We start from the raw sequence: 21,609 nt of genomic DNA, 5'->3' as shown, positions 1-21,609 counted from the left end.
ACTTAACACTAACCTTAACTCTACCTTAACCCTAACCCTAACAATAACTCTAAACCGGACCCTAACCCTAACCCTAAACCCAAGCACCAACTCTAACTCTAAACCTAACCCTAACCCTAACCTAGCCCACCCTTTACCATAAACCTAGCCTTAACCCTAACCTTACCCCTACCCTAATCCTAACCCTAACACTAATCTTAATCCTAACTCTAACCTTAAGCCTAACCCTTACCCTAACCCGCACTATTAACTGAAAATTCAGCCTAACGCTAACTCTAACTCTAACCCTAACCATAACACTTACCCTAATCCCTCACCTGAACTGTAAACCTAACCCTAACCCTCACCCTAACCCCTAACCGTATCCCCAACCCTAAACCTAATGCTATCCCGAAACTTATCCCTAACCCTAACCCAAACAAGAAAAGGAACGCTAATCTAACACTAATCCTAACATTAACCCTAAACTTGAGCCTACCCTAACCATAAACCTAACCCTAACACCCTAAACCTAACCTCTAACACTAAGTATAATCCTCACCGTTATCCTAACCCTTATCTTAACCCTCACCCTGGACCTAAACATCACTCTAACCCTGAACCTAAACTTAACACTAACCCTAAAAGTAACTCCTAATCCTAACCCGAACCCTAAACCTAACCTTAACACTAACCTGAACACAAAATCAAACTCTAGCCCTAACCGTAAGAATAACCCTCACCCCATCCCAAACTTCATCCAACCCTAACCTTAACCTTAACCCTAAACCTAAACCTAACCCAAACCCTACCCTTAAACCAAACTCTAACCATAACGCTACTCCACCTGTAACCCTAAAACTAAGCCTTACATTAGCCCTGAACCTAACCCTAGACCTAATCTTAATCCTAACCGTAGACCTAATCCTAACCCTAACTCTAACCTTGATCCTAAATAGAACACTAACTCTAATTTGAAACCTGAACCTAAATTGAAATCTTACGCTACACCTAACCCTAACCCTAAACCTAACCCTAACCCTAAATATAACACTTCCCCTAAACCCTCACCTTAACTGTAAAACTAACCATAACCCTCACCCTAACCCATAACCGTATCCCCCAACCCTAACCCTAACCCTAACACTAACCTGAACCACTAAGCCCTAACGATAACCCTAACCCAAACCCTAACCCCTAACACCAAAGCCTAACCCAAATCTTAACCCTAACTCTCACCCTACCTCTAACACTAACCCTAAACCTAATCATAAACCTAACCCTAACCCTAAACCAAAACTAAGCATGACCAGAACCACAATGACTAACCGGAACCCTCACCCAAATCCTAACCCTAAACTAAAACTCTAACCCCTAACACCTTACCATAACCATAATCCTAACCATACCCAAACATAACCCTAAACCTAACCCTCACCCCAACCACAACGCCCCACACAAACCGTGACCCTAACCCTAACCGTAACACTAAACTGAACCCTAACCTAAAATCTAATGTTATCCCTAAAACTAAACAGAACCCATAAACTTAACCCTAACCCTAGACATAACCTTAACACTAACCTGAAAACTAACCCAAACCTTAGCCATACCCCAACCCTAACGCTCACCCTATCTTAAACTTCACCCTATCCCGAACCTAAAGCTCACCCTAACTTTAACCCCAACCCTACCCCTAAATCTAACTCTAACCTTAACCTTGGCCCACCTGTAATACCCTAAACCTAACTCTTAAAATAACTCTGACAATAACCCTCACCCTTACCCTAACCCTAACCCTGACCCTTACCCTAACGCTAACCCTAACCCTAAACCTAACTGTAACCTTCACCCTTAACGTAAACTTCCACTAACCCTAAACCTAAAAGTAACCCAACCCCAAACATAACCCCTAACCCTAATCCAAACCCTAAACCTAGTGTTAACACTAACCTGAGCACAAACCCAAACTCTAGCCCTAATCCTAAAAATAACCCTCACCATATCCTAAACTTCATCCAAACCCTATCCTAACCATAACCCTAAATCTAAATCTAACCCAAACCCTAACCTTAAACCTAATTCTAACCATAACGCTAGTCCACACTTAACCCTTAACTTAACCCTTACAAGAGCCCTGAACATAACCATAACCCTTACCCAAAACCCTAAACCGAAGCCTAACCCGAAGCCTAGGCTGAACCCTAACCCAAACCCTAAACACAAACACTATCACTAGCCCTAGCCCTAGACACCACCCCAAGTCCTAGCCCAAACTCTAACCCTAACACTAACCTGAACCCTAAAACCTAACCCTAAACATTAAACCTAACCCTAACCCTGAACACTAACGCTAACCCTAACCACTAACCCTAACCCCGAACCCTAAACCCTAACCCTAACCCTAAACCCTAACACTAACCCTAATGCTAACCATAAACCCTGACCCTAAACCCTAAGCCTAACCCAAAACCCTAAGCCTAACCCAAACCATAACCCTAAACCTAAACTCTAGCCCTAAAACCCTAGCCCTAGACCTAGCCCTAACACCAAGCCCTAGCCCTAGCCCTAACCCTAACCCTAACCCCTAACCCCTAACCCTAACCCTGAACCCTAAATCCTAACCCTAAACCCAAACCCTAAACCTAACCCTGACCCTAGCCCCTAACCCTGACCGAGACCCAGATCCTGACCCTAAACCCTGACAATGACCCTAAACCCTGACCATGATCCTAACCCTGACCATGACCCTAAACCCAACCCTGACACTAAACACTGACCCTGAACCTGACCCTAAACTCTAACACTAAACACTAAACCCTAGCCCCTAGCCCTAACCCGTAGCCCTAACCTTACCCCAACCCTAACCCTAAACCCTAAACCCTAACCCAAAAACAAACCCTAAACCTAACCCTGACACTAATCCCTAACCCTGACCCTGACCATAAACCCTGACCATGACCCTAAACCATGACCATGACCCTAACCCTGACCATGACCCTAAACCTGACCCTGACCCTAAACACTGACCCTAAACACTGACCTTGACACTATACACTGACCCTGACCATAAACTCTAACACTAATCCCTAAAACATAACCTTAACCCCTAAACCCGACCCCTAACAATAACCCTAACACTAAACTAAAGCCTAAACCCTAACCCAAACCCTAAACTGTGTAGGGAGTGAGGAGGTGGGAGGGACTAGGCTGGGCCTTGTGAAGGGAGTCAGGAGGTGGGAGAGACCATGCAGGGCCCTGTATAGGGAGTGAGAGACCAGGCAGGGCACTGTACAGGGAGTAAGATGGTGGGACAAAACAGACAGAAACCTGTGTAGGGAGTGAAGGCTGAGAGACCAGAGACCTTTGTAGGGATTGAGGAGGTGGGTGAGACCAGGCAGAACCCTGTGTAGGGAGTGAGGAGGTGGGAGATACCAGGCGGGGCTCTGAGTAGGGAGTGAGGAGATGGAGGAGACCAGGCAAGAACAGGTGTAGGAAGTGAGGAGGTGGGAGGGACCAGGAAGGGCCCTGTGTAGGGAGTGAGGATGTGGAAGAGAACAGGCAGAGAACTGTGCAGGGAGTAAGGAGGTGGGACAGACCAGGCAGAGACCTTTACAGGGATGGAGGAGATGGGAGAGAACAGGCAGGGCCCTGTGTAGGGAGTGAGGAGGTGGGAGAGACCAGGCATAGACCTGCATAGGGAGTGAGGAGGTGAGAGAGACCAGGTAGGATGCTGTGTAAAGAGTGAGGATGTAGGAGAGATTAGGCAGGGCCCTGTGTAGGAAGTGAGGAGGTGGGAGAGACCAAGAAGGGACCTGTGTAAAGAGTGAGGATGTAGGAGAGGCCAGGCAGAGACCTGTGTAGGGAGTGAGAAGGTGGGAGAGAATAGGCAGTAACCTGTGTAGGGAGTGAGAAGATGGTAGACAGCAGGCAGGGCCCTGTGTAGGGAGTGAAAAGGTGGGAGAACCATTCAGAGACCTGCGTAGGGAGTGAGGAGTTGGGAGATACCAGGCAGGGCCCTCTGTAGGGAGTGAGTTGGCCAGAGATCAGGAATGTCCCTCTGTGGAGTAATGATATGGGAGAGACCAGGCAGGGCCCTGTACAGGGAGTTAGGAGGTGGGAGAGAACAGGCAGAGACATATGTAGGGAGTAAGCAGAAGGGAGACACCAGGCAGGGCCTTCTGTAGGGAGGGAGGAGGATGGACAGAGCAGGCAGGGCCCTGTGTAGGGAGCAAGGAGGTGGGGGAAAGCAGGCAGACACCTGTGTAGGGAGTGAGGAGCTGGGAGAGACCTGTGTATGGAGTGAGGAGGTTGGAGGGAACAGGCAGGGCCCTTTGTAGGCAGTAAGGAGGTGAGAGAGGCCAGTCAGGGCCCTGTATAAGGATTGAAGAGGTGGCAGATGAGGCAGGGCCCTGTTTAGGGAGTGAGGAGGTGGGAGAGGAGGCAGGGCCATGTACAGGGATTGAGGATATGGGAGATAAAAGGCAGAGACCTGTGTAGGGAGTGAGGAGGTGGGAGAGACCAGGCAGGGTCCTGTGTAGGTCCTGAGGAGGTGGAGAGACCAGGCAAGGTCCTGTGTAGGGAGAGAGGATGCAGGAGAGAACAGGCAGAGACTTGTGTAGGGATTGAGGAGGTGGGAGAGACAGGGCAAAGATCTGTGAAGGGATTGAGGAGGTGGGAAAGACCTGGCAGGGCCCTGTGTAGGGAGTGAGTATCTTGAAGAGAAGAGGCAGAGACCTGTGTAGGGATTGAGAAGGTGGAGAGACAAGGCAGGGCCCTGTGTAGGCAGTAAGGAGGTGAGAGAGGTCAGTCAGGGCCCTGTATAAGGATTGAAGAGGTGGCAGATGAGGCAGGGCCCTGTGTAGGGAGTGAGGAGGTGGGAGAGACCAGTGAGGGCCCTGTGTAGGGAGTGAGGAGGTGGGAGAAACAAGCCAGGGTCTTGTGTAGGGAGTGAGGAGATGGGAGACACCAGGCAGGGCCCTGTATAGGGAGTGAGGAGATGGGAGATAGCAAGCAGGGCTCTGTGTAGGAAGTAAGGAGAAGGGAGATAACAGCCAGAAACAAAACACAGTGCAGGGACTGAGGAGGTGGGAGAGATAAGGCAGGACCCTGTGTAGGGAGTGAGGATGTGGGAGAAAACAGGCAGGGCCCTGTGTAGGGATTGAGGAGGTGGCAGAGACTTGGCAGGATCTTGTTTACGGAGTGAGGACGTGGGAGAGAATATCAGGGCCCTGTGTAGGGAGCTAGGAGGTGACAGAGAACAGGCAAGACCCTGTATACAGCGTGAGGATTTGGGAGAGACCAACCAGATACCTGAGTAGGGAGTCAGGAGGTGGCAGAGATCAGGCAGAGCCCTGCATAGGAAGTGATGAGGTGAGAGAGACCATGCAGGGAGCTGTATAGGGAGGGAGCAGGTGGGAGAGACCAGGCAGGGCCCTGTGTAGTGACTGAGGATGTGGGAGAGACCAGGCAGGGTTCTGTGGAGGGAGTAAGGAGCTGGAGAGACCAGGCAGTGGCTTGTTTAGGGAGTGACCAGGTGCTAGAGAACATCAGGGTCCTGGGCAGTGAGTGAGGAGGAGGGAGAACACAGGCTAACACCTTTGTATGTAGTAAGGAGGTGGGAAAGACCACCCAGAGACCTATGTAGGAATTGAGGAATGGGAGAGAACACGCAGGGAACTGTGTAGGGAGTGAGGAGGTAGGAGAGACCAGGCAGGGCCCTGTGTAGGGAGCAAAGAGGTGGGAGAACCAGGCAGAGTCCTGAATAGGGAGTGAGAAGGTGGGAGAGGACAGGCAGAGCCCTGCGTAGGGAGTGAGGAGGTGGGATTAACTAGGCAGGACCCTGTGTAGGGTGTGAGGAGGTGGAAGATTCCAGGCAGGGCCCTTTGTAGGGAGTAAGGTGTTGGGAGAGACCAGGCAGAATCCTGTGTAGGGAGTGAGGATGTGGGAGACACCAGGCAGGGCCCTGTGTAGGGCCTGAGGAGGTTAGAAATACCAGGCAGGGCCCTGAGTAGGGAGTGAGGAGGTGGGAGAGAACAGACAGAGACATATGTAGGGAGTAAGCAGAAGGGAGACACCAGGCAGGGCCCTCATTAGGGAGTGAGGAGGATGGACAGACCAGGCAGAGCCCTGTGTAGGGAGCGAGGAGGTGGGAGAGAACAGGCAGGGCCATGTGTAAGGAGTGAGGAGGTGGGAGAAAGCAGGCAGACACCTGTGTAGGGAGTGAGGAGATGGGAGAGACCTGTGTATGGAGTGCGGAGGCTGGAGAGAACAGGCATGGCCCTGTGTAGGCAGTAAGAAGGTGAGAGAGGCCAGTCAGGGCCCTGTATAAGGATTGAAGAGGCAGCAGATAAGGCAGGGCCCTGTTTAGGGAGTGAGGAGGTGGGAGAGGAGTCAGAGCCCTGTATAGGGATTGAGGATATGGGAGATAAAAGGCAGAGACCTGTGTAGGGAGTGAGGAGGTGGGAGAGACCAGCAGGGTCCTGTAGAGGGAGTGAAAAGGTGGGAGATACCAGGCAGGGCCCTATGTAGGGAGTGAGGATACAGGGGAGAATAGGCAGAGACTTGTGTAGGGATTGAGGAGGTGGGAGAGACCAGGCAAAGACCTGTGAAGAGATTGAGGAGGTGGGAGAGACCTGGCAGGGCCCTGTGTAGGGAGTCAGTATCTTGGAGAGAAGAGGCAGAGACCTGTGTAGGGATTGAGAAGGTGGAGAGACAAGGCAGGGCCCTTTGTAGGGAGTTAGGCATTAGGAGAGACCAGGCAGGGCCCTGTGTAGGAAGTGAGGAGGTGGGAGAGGCCAGGCAGAGACCTGCATAGGGAGTGAGGAGGTGAGAGAGACCAAGTAGGATGTTGTGTAAAGAGTGAGGATGTAGGAGAGACTAGGCAGGGCCCTGTGTAGGGAGTAAGGAGGTGGAGAGACCAGGCAGGGTCCTGTGTAGGGAGTGAGGAGGTGGGATAGAACAGGCAGTGGCTTGTTTAGGGAGTGACCAGGTGCTAGAGAACATCAGGGCGCTTGTAGTAAGTGAGGAGGAGGAAGAAAACAGGCTAACACCTGCGTATGTAGTAAGGAGGTGGGAAAGACTACCCAGAGACCTGTGTAGGGATTGAGGACTGGGAGAGAAGAGGCAGAGAACTGTGTAGGGAGTGAGGAGGTAGGAGAGACCAGGCAGCGACCTGCATAGGGAGAGAGGAGGTGAGAGAGACCACGTAGGATGCTATGTAAAGAGTGAGGATGTAGGAGAGACTAGGCAGGGTCCTGTGTAGGGAGTGAGGAGGTGGGAAAGACCAGGCAGAGCCCTGTGTATAGAGAAGATGGGAGACACCAGACAGGGCCCTGTGTAGGGAGTGAAGAAGAGGGAGAACCAGGCAGAGTCCTGCTTAGGGAGTGAGGAGATGGAAGAGACCAGGTAGAGCCCTGTCTAGGGAGTGAGGAGGTGGAAGAGGCCAGGCAGGGACCTGTGTAGGGAGTTAGGCGTTAGGAGAGACCAGGCAGGGCCCTGTGTAGGGAGTGAGGAGGTGGGAGAGACCAGGCAGAGGCCTTCATAGGGAGTGAGGAGGTGAGAGAGAGGAGGTAGGATGCTGTGTCAAGAGTGAGGATGTAGGAGACTAGGCAGGGCCCTGTGTAGGGAGTAAGGAGGTGGAGAGACCAGGCAGGGTCCTGTTTAGGGAGTGAGGAGGTGTCAGAGATCATCAGGGCCCTGTAAAGGGAGTGAGGAGGTGGGAGAGACCACCCAGATACCTGTGTAGGGACTGAGGCGGTGGGAGTGAACAGGCAGAGCCCTGAGTAGGGAGTGAGGAGGTGGGAGAGTCCAGGCAGAGTCCTGTGCATGGAGTGAGGAGATGGGAGAGAACAGGCACAGCCATGTGTAGGGAGTGAGGAGGTAGAAGAGACCAGCCAGGGCCCAGTGAAGGGAGTGAGGAGGTGGGAAGTAAGAGACAGAAAACAGTGTAGGAAGTGAGGAGGTGGGAGAGATAAGGCTGGACCCTGTTTAGGGAGTGAGGATGAGGGAGAACCCAGGCAGGGCCCTGAGTAGGGAGTAAAGAGTTGAAAAGACCAGGCAGGGCCCTGTTTAGGGAGTGAGGAGGTGGGAGAGACCATCAGGGCACTGTTTAGGGAGTGAGGAGGTGGGAGAGACCATCATGGCCCTGTTTAGAGAGTGAGGAGGTGGGAGAGACTCCCAGGGCAATGTGCAGGGAGTGAGGAGGCGGGATAGAACAGGCAGGGCCCTTGTAAGGAGTGAGAATTTGGGAGAGACCAGGCAGGGCCCTGTGCTAGGAGAGAGGAGGTGGGAGGGAGCAGTCAGAGTCCTGTGCAGTGAGTGAGGAAATGGGAGAGACCAGGCAGGGCCCTGTGTAGGGAGTGAGGAGGTGGGAGAAAATAGGCAGAAAAATATGTAAGGAGTGAGAAGATGGTAGACAGCAGGTGGGGCCCTGTGTAGGGAGTGAAGAGGTGGGAGAACCATTCACAGACCTGCATGGGGAGTGAGGAGTTGGGAGAGACCAGGCAGGGCCCTCTGTAGGGAGTGAGTTGGCCAGAGAACAGGCATGTCCCTGATGGAGTAAAGATATGGGAGAAACCAGGCAGGGCCCTGTGCAGGGAGTTAGGAGGTGGGCGAGAACAGGCAGAGAAGAGTGTAGGGAGTGAGGAGGTGGGACAGACCAGGCAGGGCCGTGTAAAGAGAAGATGGGAGACACCAGACAGGGCCCTGTGTAGGAAGTGAAGGAGAGGGAGAACCAGGCAGAGTCCTGCTTAGGGAGTGAGGAGATGGGTGAGACCAGGCAGAGCTCTGTCTAGGGAGTGAGGATGTGGGAGAGACCATGCAGAGCCCTGTGTAAGGAGTGATGAGGTGGGAGAGACCAAGCAGAACCCTGTGCAGGGTGTGAGGGAGAGGGAGCATCCAGGCAGGGCCCTGTGTAGGAAGTGAGGTGTTGGGAGAGACCACGCAGGTCCTGTGTAGAGAGTGAGAATGTGCCAGAGACCAGGCAAGGCCCTGTGTAGGGAGTGAGGAGGTGAGTGAGACCAGGCACGGCTCTGTGTAGGGAGGGAGGAGGTTGGAAATACCAGGCAAGACCCTGGGTAGGGAGTGAGGTGGTGGGAGAGAACATGCAGAGACCCTTGTAGGGAATGGGGAGGTGGGAGAAACCATGCAGCAATCGATGTAGGGACAGAGGAGGTGGGACAGACTAGGCAGGGCCCTGTGTAGGTAGTCAGGTTGTGAGAGAGACCAGGCAGGTCCCTGTGTAGGGAGTGAGGATATGGGAGAGACCAGGCAGGTTCCTGTTTAGGGAGTGAGAGACAAGGCAGGGCCCTGTGTAGGGAGTGAGTTGGTGGGAGAGAACAGACAGAGACCTATGCAGGGAGTGAAGAGGTGAGAGACCAGACAGAGACCTTTGTAGGGACTGAGGAGGCGGGAGAGACCAGGCAGCGCCTGTGTAGAGCGTGAGGAGGTAGGAGATACTAGTCAGGGCTCTGAGTAAGGAGTGAGAAGATGGGAGAGACCAGGCAGGGGCAGGTGTAGGGAGTGAGGAGGATGGAGAGACCAGGAAGGTCCCCGTGTAGTGAGTGAGGATGTGGGAGTTAAAAGACAGAAACCTGTGTAGGGAGTAAGGAGATGGGACAGAACAGGCAGAGACCTTTATAGGGATTGAAGAGGTGGGAGAGACGAGGCAGGGCAGTGTGTAGGGGGTGAGGAGCTGGAAGATACCAGGCAGGGCCCTGTGTAGGGAGTGAGGAGGTGGGAGAGAACAGACAGAGACATATGTAGGGAGTAATCAGAAGGGAGACACCAGGCAGGGCCCTCTTTAGGGAGTGAGGAGGAGGGACAGACGGAGCAGGGCCCTTTGTAGGGAGGGAGGAGGTCAGAGAGAAGAGGCAGGGCCCTGTGTAGGAAGTGAGGAGGTGGGAGAGACCATGCAGGGAGCTGTATAGGGAGGGAGCAGGTGGGAGAGATAAGGCAGGGCCCTGTGTAGAGAGTCAGGAGGCTATAGAGACCAGGCAGGGCCTTGTGTAGGGAGTGAGGAGTTGGGAGAGGCCAGGCAGGGCCCTGTGGAGGGAGTGAGGATGTGGGAGAGACCAGGCAGGGCCCTGTGGAGGGAGTAAGGAGGTGGAGAGACCAGGCAGTGGCATGTTTAGGGAGTGACCAGGTGCAAGAGAACATCAGGGCACTGTGTAGTGAGTGAGGAGGAGGGAGAAAACAGGCTAACACCTTTGTATGTAGTAAGGAGGCTGGAAAGACCACCCAGAGACCTGTGTAAGGATTGAGGAATGGGAGAGAAGAGGCAGAGAACTGTGTAGGGAGTGAGGAGGTAGGAGAGACCAGGCAGGGCCCTGTTTAGGAAGCAAAGAGGTGGGAGAAACAGGCAGAGTACTGCATAGGAAGTGAGAAGGTGGGAGAGGACAGGCAGAGCCCTGCGTAGGCAGTGAGGAGGTGGGATTGACTGGGCAGCACCCTGTGTAGGGTGTGAGGAGGCAGGAGATTCCAGGCAGGGCCCTTTGTAGGGAGTGAGGTCTTGGGAGAGACCAGGCAGAGTCCTGTGTAGGGAGTGAGGATGTGGGAGAGACCAAGCAGGGCCCTGTGTAGGGCCTGAGGAGGTTAGAAATACCAGGCAGGGCCCTGAGTAGGGAGTGAGAAGGTGGGAGAGAACAGGCAGGACCCTGTCTAGGGATTGCAGAGGTGGGAGAAAACAGGCAGAGACCCTTGTGGGGAATGAGGAGGTAGGAGAAACCATGCAGAGACCTGTGTAGGGATAGAGAAGGTAGGAAGGACCAGTTAGGGCCCTGTGTATGTAGTCAGGATGTGAGAGAGAGGCGGCAGGGCCCTGTGCACATTGAGGATGTGGGAGAGGCCAGGCAGGGCTCTGTCTAGGGAGTGAGGAGGTGGGAAAGGCCAGGCAGGGACTTGTGTAGGGAGTTAGGAGATAGGAGAGAAAAGGCAGGGCCCTGTGTAGGGAGTAAGGAGGTGGACAGACCAGGTATGATCCTGTTTAGGGAGTGAGGAGGTGGGAGAGATCATCAGGGCCCTGTAAAGGGAGTGAGGAGGTGGGAGAGACCACCCAGATACCTGTGTAGGGACTGAGGAGGTGGGAGAGAACAGACAGAGCCTTGTGCAGCGAGTGAGGAGGTGGAAGAGACCAGCCAGGGCCTAGTGAAGGGAGTGAGGAGGTGGCAGGTTAGAGGCAGAAAACAGTGTAGGGAGTGAGGAGGTGGGAGAGATAAGGCTGGACCCTGTGTAGGGAGTGAGGACGAGGGGGAACCCAGGTAGGGCCCTGAGTAGGTAGTAAAGAGTTGAAAAGACCAGGCAGGGCAATGTTTAGGCAGTGAGGAGGTGGGAGAGACCATCATGGCCCTGTTTAGGGAGTGAGGAGGTGAGAGAGACCATCAGGGCTCTGTGTAGGGAGTGAGGAGGTGGGAGAGACCAGGAAGAGACCTGCATAGGGAGTGGGGAGGTGAGAGAGACAAGTTAGGATGCTGTGTAAACAGTGAGGATGTAGGAGAGACTAGGCAGGGCCCTGTGAGGGAGTAAGGAGGTGGAGAGACCAGTCAGGGTCCTGTGTAGGGATTGAGGAGGTGGGAGAGACCATCAGGGCCCTGCTTAGGGAGTGAGGAGGTGGGAGAGACCCTCAGGGCCCTGTTTAGGGAGTGAGGAGGTGGGACAGACCCTCAGGGCCCTGTGTAGTTAGTGAGGAGGTGGGATAGATCAGGCAGGGCCCTTGTAAGGAGTGAGAATGTGGCAGAGACCAGGCAGGGCCCTGTGTACAGAGTGAGTAGGTGGGAGAGAACAGGCAGGGCTCTGCACAAGGTGTGATGAGTTGGGAGAGACCAGGCAGGGCCCTGTGTATGGAGTGAGGAGGTGGGAGATAAAAGGCAGAAACCTGTGTAGGGAGTAAGGAGGTGGGACAGAACAGGCAGAGACCTTTATAGGGATTGAAGAGGTGGGAGAGACCAGGCAGGGCAGTGTGTAGGGGGTGAGGAGCTGGAAGATACCAGGCAGGGCCCTGTGTAGGGAGTGAGGAGGTGGGAGAGAACAGACAGAGTCATATGTGGGGAGTAAGCAGAAGGGAGACACCAGGCAGGGCCCTCTGCAGGGAGTGAGGAGGAGGGACAGAACAGGCAAGGCCCTGTGTAGGGAACGAGGAGGTGGGAAAGAACAGGCAGGGCCCTGTGTAGGCAGTCAGGAGGTGAGAGAGGCCAGTTCAGGGCCCTGTATAAGGACTGAAGAGGTGGCAGATGAGGCAGGGCTCTGTTTAGGGTGTGAGGAAGTGGGATAGATCAGGTAGGACCCTGTGTACAGAGTGAGGATGTGGGAGAGACCAGGCAGGGCTGTGTGTAGGGAGTAAGGAGGTAGAGATAACAGGCAGGGCCCTGTGTATGGAGTAAGGAGGTGGAGATGCCAGGCAGGGCCCTGTGTAGGGAGTGAGGAGGTAGGAGAGATCATCAGGGCCCTGTGCAGGGAGTGAGGAGGTGGGAGAAGCCAGCCAGGTTCTTGTGTAGGGAGTGAGGAGATGGGAGAGAACAAGCACAGCCCTTGTAGGGAGTGAGGAGAAGGGAGATAACAGCCAGAAACAAAACACAGTGCAGGGACTGAGGAGGTGGGAGAGATAAGGCAGGACCCTGTGTAGGGAGTGAGGACTTGGGAGAAACCAGGCAGAGCCCTGTAGAGGGTAAGGAGTTGGAGAGACTAGGCAGGGCTTTGTTTAGGGAGTGAGAAGGTGGGAGAGACCATCAGGGCCCTTTGTAGGGAGTGAGGGGGTGTGAGAAACCAGTCAGGGCCCTGTGTAGGGATTGAGGAGGTGAGAGAGACAAGGCAGGACCCTGTTTAGGGAGTGAGGAGGTGGGAGAGATCATCAGGGCCCTGTGTAGGGAGTGAGTAGGTGAGAGAGAACAGGCAAGGCCCTGTATACAGAGTGAGGAGTTGGGAGAGACCACCCAGATACCTGAGTAGGGAGTCAGGAGGTGGGAGAGATCAGGCACAGCCTGTGTAGGAAGTGAGGAGGTGGGACAGAATATGCAGAGAGCTGTATAGGGAGGGAGCAGGTGGGAGAGACAAGGCAGGGCCCTGTGTAGGGAGTGAGGATGTGGGAGAGAACAGGCAGGGCCCTGTGGAGGGAGTAAGGAGGTGGAGAGGCCATGCAGTGGCTTGTTTAGGGAGTGAGCAGGTGGGAGAGAACATCAGGACCCTGTGTAGTGAGTGAGGAGGAGGGAGAAAACATGCTAACACCTTTGTATGTAGTAAGGAGGTGGGAAAGACCACCCAGAGACCTGTGTAGGGATTGAGGAATGGAGAGAAGAGGCAGAGAACTGTGTAGGGAGTGAGGAAGTAGGAGAGACCAGGCAGGGCCCTGTGTAGGGAGCAAAGAGGTGGGAGAACCAGGCAGAGTCCTGAATAGGGAGTGAGAAGGTGGGAGAGGACAGGCAGAGCCCTGCGTAGGCAGTGAGGAGGTGGGATTGACTAGGCAGGACCCTGTATAGGGTGTGAGGAGGCAGGAGATTCCAGGCAGGGCCCTTTGTAGGGAGTGAGGTGTTGGGAGAAACCAGGCAGAATCCTGTGTAGGGAGTGAGGATGTGGGAGAGACCAAGCAGGGCCCTGTGTAGGGCCTGAGGAGGTTAGAAATACCAGGCAGGGCCCTGAGTAGGGAGTGAGAAGGTGGGAGAGAACAGGCAGGGCCCTGTCTAGGGATTGAAGAGGTGGGAGAAAACAGATAGAGACCCTGGTAGGGAATGAGGAGATGGGAGAAACCATGCAGAGACCTGTGTAGGGATGGAGAAGGTGGGAGGGACCAGATAGAGCCCTGTGTATGTAGTCAGGATGTGAGAGAGAGGAGGCAGGGCCCTTTGTGCATTGAGGATGTGGGAGAGGCCAGGCAGGGCTCTGTCTAGGGAGCAAGGAGGTGAGAGAGGCCAGGCAGGGACCTGTGTAGGGAGTTAGGCATTAGGAAAGACCAGGCAGGGCCCTGTGTAGGGAGTGAGGAGATGGGAGAGAGCAGGCATAGACGTGCTAGGGAGTGAGGAGGTGAGAGAGACCAAGTATGATGCTGTGTAAAGAGTGAGAATGTAGGAGAGACTAGGCAGGGCCCTGTGTAGGGAGTAAGGAGGTGGAGAGACCAGGCATGGCCCTGTGTATGAAGTGAGGAGGTGGGAGGGAGCAGTCAGAGACCTGTGTAGGGAGTGAGGAGGTGGCAGAGACCAGGCAGGGCCCTGTCTAGGGAGTGAGGAGATGGCAGAGACCAGGCAGAGACCTGTGTACTGAGTCAGGAGGTGGGAAAGAACAGGCAGGACTCTGTTTAGCATGTGAGGGAGTGAGAGAGAATAGGCAGAAACTTGTGTAGGGAGTGAGAAGATGGAAGGCAGCAGGCAGGGCCCTGTGTAGGGAGTGAAGAGGTGGGAGAACCATTCAGAGACCTGAATAGGGAGCAAGGAGTTGGGAGAAACCAGGCAGGGCTCTGTGTAGGGAGTGAGGAGGCCAGAGATCAGGCAAGTCCCTTTGTATGGAGTAAGGATGTGGGAGAGACCAGGCAGGGCCCTGTGCAGGGAGTGAGGAGGTAGGAGAGACCAGGCAGAGAACTGTGTAGGGAGTGAGGAGGTAGGAGAGACCAGGCAGGGCCTGGTGTAGGGAGTGAGGAGGTAGGAGAGACCAGGCAGGGCCTGGTGTAGGGAGTGAGGAGGTAGGAGAGACCAGGCAGGGCCTGGTGTAGGGAGTGAGGAAGTGGGAAAGAACAGGCAGAAACCTGTGTATGGAGTGAGAAGATGGGAGACACTAGACAGGGCCCTGTGTAGGGAGTGAAGAGGTGGGAGAGACAAGGCAGGGCTCTGTGTAAGGAGTATGAGGTGGGAGAGACTAGGCAGGACCCTGCTAGGGGGTATTGACACTGTAAGGGTTAGGTTTAGGGTTAGGGTAGGGGTAAGGTTAGGGTTAAGGCTAGGTTTACTGTAAAGGGTAGGGCCAGGTTAGGGTTAGGGTTAGGTTTAGAGTTAGAGTTAGTGCTAGGGTTTAGGGTTAGGTTCAGGTTTAGACTTATTGTTAGGTTTAGGGTTAGGGTAGAGTTAAGGTTAGGGTTAAGTTTAGGGTTAGGGTAAGGGTTAAGTTTAGGTCAGGGTTAGGTTTAGGATGAGGGATAGGGTTAGGTTTAGGGAAAGGGTTAGGGGTTCCTGTGAGGGTTAGTGTTACATTTACAGTTAAGCTGATGTTTTAGGGTGTTACTGTCAGGGTTAGGGTTAGAGTTAGGGTTAGGTTTAGGGTTAGGGCGAGAGTTAGGGCATAGTTTAGGGTTAGGTTGAGTTTTAGGGTTAGGCTCTGGTTTAGGGTGAAGTTTAGCTTAAGGATGAGGGTTAAGGTTAGGGTTTGTTGTTTGGGTTAAGGTTAGGGTTAGGTTTAGGGTTAGGGTTAGGGTTAGTGTTCGGTTTAGGGTTAGGGTGAAGTTTAGTTAAGGGTGAGGGTTGAGCTTCGGGATAGCATTAGGGGTTAGGGTTAGGGTTAAGGTTAGGATTAAGTTTAGGCTTAAGTTTAGGTTTAGAGTTAGGGTTAGTGTAAGTGTTAGGGTTAAGTCATGGTTAGTTTTACGACTAGGTTAAGGTTAGAGATAGGGTTAAGTTAAGGGTTGCTGTTAGGTTTAGATGTTAGGGTGAGGGTTAGTGCTAGGTTTCCATTTATGCTGAGTGTGTAGGGTAAGTTTTAGGGTTAAGATTAGGATTAGAGTTAGAGTTAGGGTCAGGGTTAGGGTTAAGTTTAGGGTTAGGGTTAGGTTTATGGTTAGGATTAGGTGTAGGGTCAGGGTTGGGGAGATTTAGTGTTATGTTTAGTTTTAGGGTTATGGTTAGGGTGAAGTTTATGTTAAGCGTGAGGTTAAGGGTTAGGGGTTAGGGTACAAGTTAGGGTCAGGGTTAGGGTTAGGTTTATGGTTAGGATTAGGGATAGGGTCAGGGTTAGGGGGAGATTTAGTGCTATGTTTAGTTTTAGGGTTAGGGTTACGATGAATTTTATGTTAAGCGAGAGGGTTAGGGTTAAGAGTTAGGGTTCAGGTTTGAGTCAGGGTTAGGGTTAGGTTTCAGGGTTAGGGTTAGGGTTAGGGTTAAGTTTATTGTTAGTGTTAGTTTTGCTTAGGGTTAGGGTTTGAATGAATTTAGGGTAGGCTTAGCGTTACGGTTAGGGTGAAATTTTGGTTCAGGGTGAGGGTTCAGGTTAGAGCTAGGGTCAGTGGTTAGGGTTAGGTTTAGGGTTAGGGTTAGGTTTAGGGTTAAGGTTAGGTTTAGGCTAAGGATTAGTGTTAGAGTTAGGGTTAAGGTTTAGTGTTTCAGTTAGGTTTAGGGTAGGGTTATAATTAGGGTTAAGTTTGGGGTTAGGGTAAGAGTTAGAGTTACACTTACAGTTAAGGTGAGAGTTTTGGGTAAGTGTTAGGGTTAGGCTTAGGTTTAGGGTTAGGGTTAGTGTTAGGGTTAGGTTTAATTTTATTGTAGGCTTAAAGTTAGGGTTAAGGTTAGGTTGGGGTTAGGGTCAGGGTTAGGATTAGAATTACGTTTAGGGCGAGGGTTAGGGTCAGAGTTATTGTAAGGGTTAGGTTTAGGGTTACAGGTGGGCCAAGGTTAAGGTTAGGGTTAGGTTTAGGGGTAGGGTTAGGGTTAAAGTTAGGGTTAACTTTAGGTTAGGGATAGGGTGAAGTTTAACTTAGGGAGAAGGTTAGGGTTATGGCTAAGGTTTGGGTTTGTTTTCAGGTTAGTGTTAAGGTTATGTTTAGGGTTAGGGTTAAGTTTAGGGGTTGTGTTTAGTTTTAGTGTAAGGGTTAGATTTTAGGTTAGTGTTTAGTGTTATGGTTAGGGTTAGGGTTATGGTTGTGTTAGGCGTTGTGGTGGGGTAAGTGTTAGGTTTAGGGTTAGGGTTGGGTAGGGTTAGGATTATGGATATGGTAAGGTGTTAGGGGTTAGAGGTGTAGTTTAGGGTTAGGGTTTGGGTTTGTGTGAGGGTTCCGGTTAGGCTTTGTGGTTCCGGTCATGGTTAGGGTTGGTTTAGGATTCGAGTTAGGTTTATGATTAGGTTTCGGTTAGTGTTACAGTTAGGGTTAAGGTTTTTGTTAGGCTTTGGTGTTGGGGTTAGGGTTTGGGTTAGGGTTAGGTTTATAGTTATGGTCAGGGGTTTCAGGTTAGTGTTAGGGTTAGGGTTTCGGATAGCATTAGGGTTAGGGTTTCGGATAGCATTAGGGTTAGGGTTGTGGGATACGGTTAGGGTTTAGGGTGAGGGTTACAGTTAGTTTTATAGTTAAGGTGAGGGTTTAGAGTAAGTGTTATGATTAGGGTTAGAGTTAGAGTTAGGGTTAGGTTTACGGTTAGGGTTAGGTGTAGAGTAAGATTTAGGTTTAGGTCCAAGTTGAGGGTTAGAGTTAGTGTTCTATTTAGGGTCAAGGTTAGAGTTAGGGTTAGGGTTAGGATGAGGGATAGGTTTAGAGTTAGGGAAAGGGTTCAGGGTTCATGTGAGGGTTAGTGTTAGGTTTACATTAAGCTGATGTTTTAGGTTGTTATGGTTAGGGTTAGAGTTAGGGTTAGGTTTAGGGTTAGGGCTAGAGTTAGGGGAGAGTTAAGGGTTAGGTTTAGTTTTAGGGTTAGGGTTAGACTTAGGTTTAAGGTGAAGTTTAGGTTAAGGATGAGGTTTCGGGTTAGGATTAGGCGTTTGGGTTAAGGTTAGGTTTAGGGTTAGGCTTAGCGATAGGGTTAGGTGTTTGGGTTAATGTTAGGGTCAGGTTTAGGGTTAGGGCTAGGGCTAGGGCTAGGGTGAAGTTTATGGGTGAGGATTGTGCTTAGGTTTAGCGTTAGGGGTTAGGGTTAGGGTTAATGTTAGGAGTAAGTGTAGGGTTAAGGTTAGTTTTAGAGTGAGGGTTAGGGTTGGTTTTTGGGTTAAGTCATGGTTAGGTTTAGGGCTAGGTTAAGGTTAGAGATAGGGTTAGTTAAGGGTTGGGTTAGGTTTAGATGTTAGGGTGAGGGTTAGTGCTAGGTTTCCATTTAAGCTGAGTGTGTAGGGTAAGTTTTAGTGTTAGGATTAGAGTTAGAGTTAGGGTTAAGTTTAGGGTTAGGGTTAGGTTTATGGTTAGGATTAGGGTTAGGGTCAGGGTTAGGGGGAGATTTAGTGTTATGTTTAGTTTTAGCGTTAGGGTTTGGGTGAAGTTTATGTTAAGCAAGAGGGTTAGGGTTAGAGGTTAGGGTTCAGGTTAGGTTCAGGGTTAGGGTTAGGTATAGGTTTGGGGTTAGGGTTAGGCTTAGTGTTAGTGTTAGTTTTGCTTAGGGTTAGGGTTTGAATGAATTTAGGGTAGGTTTAGGGTTATGGTTAGGGTGAAATTTTGGTTAAGGGTGAGGGTTCCGCTTAGGGTTAGGGTTAGAGTTAGGGTCAGTGGTTAGGGTTAAGTTTAGGTTTAGGGTTAGAGTTAGGTTTCGGGTTACTTTTAGTTTTGGTTAGGATTAGGCTTTGAATGAAGTTAGGGTAGTTTTAGGGTTATGGTTAGGGTGAAATTTTGTTTAAGGGTAAGGGTTCGGTTTAGGATTAGGGTTAGGTTTAGAGTTAGGGTTAGTGTTTAGGGTTAGGTTTAGGGTTAAGTTTAAGTTTAGGCTAAGGATTAGGGTTAGAGATAGGGTTAGGTGTTAGTGTTTCAGTTAGGTTTAGCATAGGGTTATATTTAGGATTAAGTTCAGCTTTAGGTTAAGAGTTAGAGTTACATTTACAGTTAAGGTGAGGGTTTTGGGTAAGTGTTACGGTTAGGGTTAGGGTTAGAGTTAGGGTTAGGTGTTAGGGTTAGGTTTAATTTCATGGTAGGGTAAATTTAGGGTGATGGTTAGTTTAGGGTTAGGGTCAGGGTTAGGATTACTATTAGGTTTAGGGTGGGGGTAGGGTCAGAGTTAGTGTAAGGGTTAGATTTCGGGTTTCAGGTTTACCAAGATTAAGGTTAAGGTTAGGTTTAGGGGTAGAGTTAGGGTGAAAGTTAGAGTTAGCTTTAGGTTAGGGATAGGGTGAAGTTTAAGATAGGGTGAGGGTTAAGGTTAGGGTTAAGTTCAGGGTTAGCTTTAGGTTTAGGTTTAGGGTTAGGATTAGGTTTAGTGTTAGTTTTGCTTAGGGTTAGGGTTTGAATGAAGTTAGGGTAGGTTTAGGGTTGTGGTTAGGGTGAAATTTTGGTTAATGGTGAGGGTTCGGCTTAGGGTTAGGGTTAGGGGTTAGTGTTTCAGCTAGGTTTAGGGTAGAGTTATAATTAGGGTTAAGTTTAGGGTTAGGGTAAGAGTTAGAGTTATGTTTACAGTTAAGGTGAAGGTTTTGGGTACGTGTTACGGTTAGGGTTAGGGTTAGGTTTAGGGTTAGGGTTAGTGTTAGGGTTAGGTTTAATTTTATTGTAGGGTTAAGGTTAGGTTGGGGTTAGGGTCAGGGTTAGGATTAGAATTAGGTTTAGGGCGAGGGTTAGGGTCAGAGTTATTTTAAGGGTTAGTTTTAGGGTTACAGGTGGGACAAGGTTAAGGTTAGGGTGAGGTTTAGGGGTAGGGTTAGGGTTAAAGTTAGGGTTAGCTTTAGGTTAGGGATAGGGTGAAGTTTAAGACAGGGTGACGGTTAGGGTTAGGGTTATGGCTGAGGTTTGGGTTTGTTTTCAGGTTAGTGTTAAGGTTATGTTTAGGGTTAGGGTTAAGTTTAGGGGTTGTGTTTAGTTTTAGGGTTAGTGTTAGATTTTAGGTTAGGGTTAAGTTTAGTGTTACGGCTAGGGTTAGGGTTATGGTTGTGTTAGGCGTTGTGGTTGGGGTGAGGGTTAGGTTTAGGGTTAGGGTTGGGTAGGGTTAGGATTATGGTTATGGTAAGGTGTTAGGGATTAGAGCTGTAGTTTAGGGTTAGGGTTTGGGGGAGGGTTGCGGTTAGGCATTGTGGTTCTGGTCATGGATAGGTTTGGTTTAGGGTTGGGGTTAGGTTTATGATTAGGTTTCGGGTTAGTGTTAGAGTTAGGGTTAAGTTTTGGGTTAGGCTTTGGTGTTGCGGTTAGGGTTTGGGTTAGGGTTAGGGTTATCGTTAGGGCTCAGAGGTTTCAGGTTAGGGTTAGTGATAGCATTAGGTTTAGGTTTTGTGGGATACGGTTAGGGGTTAGGGTGAGGGTTATGGTTAGTTTTACACTTAAGGTGAGTGTTCAGGGTAAGTGTTGCGATTAGGGTTAGAGTTAGAGTTAGGGTTAGGGTTAGGTGTATGCTAAGATTTAGGTTGAGGTCCAAGTTGAGGTTTAGAGTTAGTGTTCTATTTAGGGTCAAGGTTAGAGTTAGGATTAGGGTTAGGATTAGGTCTAGGGTTAGGATTAGGATTAAGTTTACGTTTAGGTTCAGGACTATTGTAAGTGTTCAGTCTAGGCTTACAGATGGACTAGCATTATTGGTAGAATTAGGTTTAAGGTTAGAGTTTGGGTTCGGTTTAGGTTAAGGTTAGAGTTAAAGTTGGATGAAGTTTAGGATAGGTTGCAGGTTATTTTTATGGTTAGGGCTAGAGTTTGGGTTTGTGTTCAGGTTAGTGTTAAGGTTAGGTTTAGGGTTCGGGTTAGGGTTAGGGTTATGTTTAGGGTTAGCGTTAGGTTAGGTTTAGGGTGAGTGTGAAGTTTAGGTAAAGGGTGAGGGTTATGATAAGGGATAGGATTATAGATGGTGTTAGACGTTAGGTTTAGGCTGTTAGGGTTAGTTTTATGGTTAGGGTAGGGTTAAGTTTAGGGTTAACATTAGGCTTAGGGTTAGATTAGGGTTACTGTTTGTATTAGGGTTAGGGATAAAGTTTGGCATAGCGTTAGGTTTAGGGTTGGGGATACGGTTAAGGGTTAGGGTGAGAGTTAGGCTTAGGTTTACAGTTAAGGTGAGGGTTTAGGGTAATTGTTATGGTTAGGGCTAGAGTTAGAGTTAGGCTTAGGGTTAGGGTGAAGTTTCAGTTAATAGTCAGGGATAGGGTAAATATTAGAGTAGGGTTAAGGTTAGTGTTAGGGTTAGGTATAGGGTTAGGGTTCGGGTAGGGGTAAGGCTCGGTTTAAGGCTAGGTTTACGGTAAAGGGTAGGGCTAGGTTAGGGTTAGGTTTACAGTTAGAGTTAGTGTTAGGGTTTAGGGTTACGGTTTGGGTCAGGTTTAGAGTTATTGTTCGGGTTAGGGTTATGGTAGAGTTAAGGTTAGGGTTAAGTTTAGGGTTAGAGTAAGGGTTAGGTTTAGGTCAGGGTTAGGGCTAGGATGAGGGATAGGGTTAGGATTAGGGAAAGGGTTAGGGGTTCGTGTGAGGGTTAGTGTTAGGTTTACAGTTGAGCTGATGTTTTAGGGTGTTACAGTTAGGTGTAGGGTTAGAGTTAGTGTTAGGCTAGAGTTAAGGGATAGTTTAGGGTTAGGTTTAGTTTTAGGGTTAAGGTCAGGCTTAGGTTTAGGGTGAAGTTTAGGTTAAGGATGAGGGTTAGGATTAGGGTTAGGGTTAATTTGGGTTAAGGTTAGTGTTAGGGTTAGGCTTAGTGTTAGGATTAGGTGTTTGGGTGAATGGTAGGGTGAGGTTTAGGGTTAGGGTTAGGGTTAGGGTTAGTGTTCGGTTTAGCGTTAGGGTTAGGTTGAAGTTTAAGTTAAGGGTGAGGGTTCAGCTTAGGGTTAGCATTTGGGGTTGCAGTTAATGTTGGATTA

At 50.4% G+C, this 21,609-nt stretch overlaps 1 long non-coding RNA gene across 1 annotated transcript in view; it reads left to right on the top strand.

Moving 5' to 3' along the window:
- The window catches only part of LOC135228382 (uncharacterized), a 67,219-nt gene that overhangs the window by 26,420 nt on the left and 19,190 nt on the right, over window positions 1-21,609 (top strand). The gene's annotated exons all lie outside the window — the stretch shown is intronic.

This window comes from Loxodonta africana, chromosome 21 (genome assembly GCF_030014295.1).
Source record: "Loxodonta africana isolate mLoxAfr1 chromosome 21, mLoxAfr1.hap2, whole genome shotgun sequence".
Taxonomy (NCBI): Eukaryota; Metazoa; Chordata; class Mammalia; order Proboscidea; family Elephantidae; genus Loxodonta; species Loxodonta africana.
This window is presented reverse-complemented; position numbering and strand designations above follow the sequence as displayed.